Source organism: Diaphorina citri, unplaced genomic scaffold (assembly GCF_000475195.1).
Source record: "Diaphorina citri unplaced genomic scaffold, Diaci psyllid genome assembly version 1.1 scaffold1661, whole genome shotgun sequence".
NCBI classification, from domain to species: Eukaryota; Metazoa; Arthropoda; class Insecta; order Hemiptera; family Psyllidae; genus Diaphorina; species Diaphorina citri.
The window spans coordinates 112,546-115,516 of record NW_007379087.1 but is presented as its reverse complement, the minus strand read 5'-3'; the positions used below and the strand labels follow the sequence as shown (position 1 = coordinate 115,516).

The 2,971-nt window shown below is 35.6% G+C and overlaps 1 protein-coding gene across 1 annotated transcript in view; it reads left to right on the top strand.

Moving 5' to 3' along the window:
* The first annotated feature begins 47 nt into the window (after positions 1 to 47).
* LOC103516776 overlaps positions 48 to 2,971 on the top strand; it is a 29,226-nt gene continuing 26,302 nt past the window's right edge. Inside the window, exon 1 of the mRNA XM_026829076.1 lies at positions 48 to 347. The gene's annotated coding sequence lies outside the window, so the exon portion shown is untranslated. The remainder of the gene's footprint in view (positions 348 to 2,971) is intronic.

The following is a 2,971-nucleotide window of genomic DNA, read 5'->3' as shown; positions in this document are numbered from 1 at the left end:
GTGCCAGCATGGTAGGTAAACATTGGATGTTAGGATTATTGAGATATTGGGAAAAATCCTACAATGCTGCAGTGAACACCAAAGTTGTGATATAATAACACAAAGAAACTGCATTTTATTACAGATTTCACAAGCTGCTGTCCTTTGTCTCTATCTACCGTGTCTCTGTGAACATCTAGACACAAGCGTATTTCAGCATTACTTTGATTCTACCCTGAAACTTGAATATGACTGTTTTCTCCACTATTGGGACCCTAAGGGAGAATTGATCCAAGAACCACAGACTGCTGATGACTGTGCGAGAGAACTGTGTAGTGTCCCCTATGCTTTGGTCAGCTACTTTAAAGGTAAGAAGACAAGCTGCTTCTAGAACAAAGGTTCTAACGCTTTTTTTACAGTTTAGGTACCTATAAATATATAATAACTTAATAATAAAATAAATTATTTTTTTATGACAATACATATTAGATTTTTGTGTTTTCATTCTTTTTGCTGATATCAAAATAGAAATGTTGAATATTGAATATGGTACCTACCTACATTTATTTGAACAACAAGTTGAAGGAGGTATACTGGTATACTTTATATTTATACCTACAATAGATTAATACCTAGAACATCTCCTGAGCTACGGCCTAACTTTGAAGAAGAATTATATTTAATGAATTCTGATAATGATAAGCAATGAATCATAAATACTTAACTATTTCGCATGTTACACCCCGAACCACCAACCTTCAGATCCTAAGTACTAAGTACACCGTTCTAACCATACATAACCGCTCGGGCCCTACTAAATAAAGGCAAAACCACGGATGTATAGCACATTGCATACTTAAATTAGTTTCAAGGCGGTCATAGAACCACGATTGTGGAGCACGTTGCATATGTAAATTAGTTGCAAGGCGGTCATAAAAAAACGAATTTGTGTGCCTCACTTTTCTGAAAATCCAACGATGGTTTACCTCTACAAATGTAAACAAAAGATAAGGGAGTTTTGTCAGTTTTGGATTTTGGAAAAGTTGAAAAGAGGAGGATTCGTCATTTTTTCTTTTTATCATTTTATCGCGAATAATTTCTAAAATTAAAGATTATCTAACTATTATATAATTATAATACAAGAAGAAGCTCACTTTTCTGAAAATCCAACGATGGTTTACCTCTACAAATGTAAACAAAAGATAAGAGAGTTTTGGATTTTGGAAAAGTTGAAAAGAGGAGGATTCGTCATTTTTTCTTTTTATCGCGAATAATTTCTAAAATAAAGATTATCTAACTATTATATAATTATAATACAAGAAGAAAATCAAGTAAAAGAATTACTGAGGTTTAAATCCCATTTATTGCAAAATCAAGCCTCTTTTCAATCACATAATTTTTCCGGATAGAAAAACACCTCTTGCCGTTGGTTTTGCACTTGTGGAAAATCAACACTTGTAACATAATTATCTACAGAGTTGATGGTTTAGATTCTCGTGGAAAAATACCGAACACTTGTTCTGTCTGTCGAACAGTATTGTGTTTTGTGTGGTGATATTTTCCATTTTGGACTGTGTTTTTTGCCGAGGGTTGCTGTAGTGGAAAGTTACAATGACTGACGAGTCAATGTTCCAGTCGATTAACATCAACAAGCCGGATGAGGACGAGGAGGAAGACCTGTTCCAGTCTGCAATTGATGTGAGTTGCTTCCGACAGAGATGTATTTTTCACTGAACTAAATTTCAGTGGAAAATCAACACTTGTAACATAATTATCTACAGAGTTGATGGTTTAGATTCTCGTGGAAAAATACCGAACACTTGTTCTGTCTGTTGAACAGTATTGTGTTTTGTGTAGCGATATTTTCCAATTTGGACTGTGTTTTTTTTTGCCGAGGGTTGCTGTAGCGGAAAGTTACAATGACTGACGAGTCAATGTTCCAGTCGATTAACATCAACAAGCCGGACGAGGATGAGGAGGAAGACCTGTTCCAGTCTGCAATTGATGTGAGTTGCTTCCGACAGAGATGTATATTTCACTGAACTAAATTCCGACAGAGATGTATTTTTCACTAAGTAAATATACTGAGCTACCTACTCTTTGCTAGCCTAATTAGCTTGAATCGTAGGTAATGTATCTGAGTAATCCCGATAAAAGCCGATGTTAAGGTAAGATTACATTAATGAAGCTTGAAAAAGGAAAAAAGCCGCTGTTAAGGTAAGATTACATTAATAAAGCTTGAAAAAGGAAAAAAAGCCGCTGTTAAGGTAAGATTACATTTATGAAGCTTGAAAAAGGAAAAAAAGCCGCTGTTAAGGTAAGATTACATTAATAAAGTGAGCCGCTGCTAAGGTAGGGAATTCAGACATCCTAGTTAGCTTGGTTGGTAGCGCGTCTGCCTTGTAAGCGCTAAGCCGCTTATTTTTTTCCCGCCCAAGGCGGATTTTATCTTGAAGGGATAATGTTCGTTCTCGGAACGGCCGGCTTTCTCCTATCCTGTCTTCCTTCTCTCTTCGATTTCGGGACGATAAGACCTTAGCAGTTACAGTTCCCTCTGTCAAACCAAAAAAAAGTAGGTACATTTTGATTTGGGGCATGGTTAGGCCAGTTATAAGATGCAGAAGATCGCGAATTCGATGCCCACAATCTACAAAAAAAAAAAAAAAAAAAAAAATCAGATTAGTAGGTAGGTATATTCTTTTTTCTGTATTATTTATCATTAACCCATTGACTCCTTCCGTCCCCAAATCAAACAGGACACATTTCACGCCCGTGTGAAAATCTTTTGAAAAATGTAGTTTTTATGTTTAATTTTAATAAACTTGTATCCCTCCCATCTATGTTATTCTATGTACTGAATCTGATAAATTAATTCCCGCTAGAAATTATCATGTATTCTTTGTCGTTAACCCATTGACTTCTTTCGTCCCAAAACAGGACACATTCCACGCCCGTGTGAAAACCTATTGAAAAATGTAGTTTTTATGTTTAA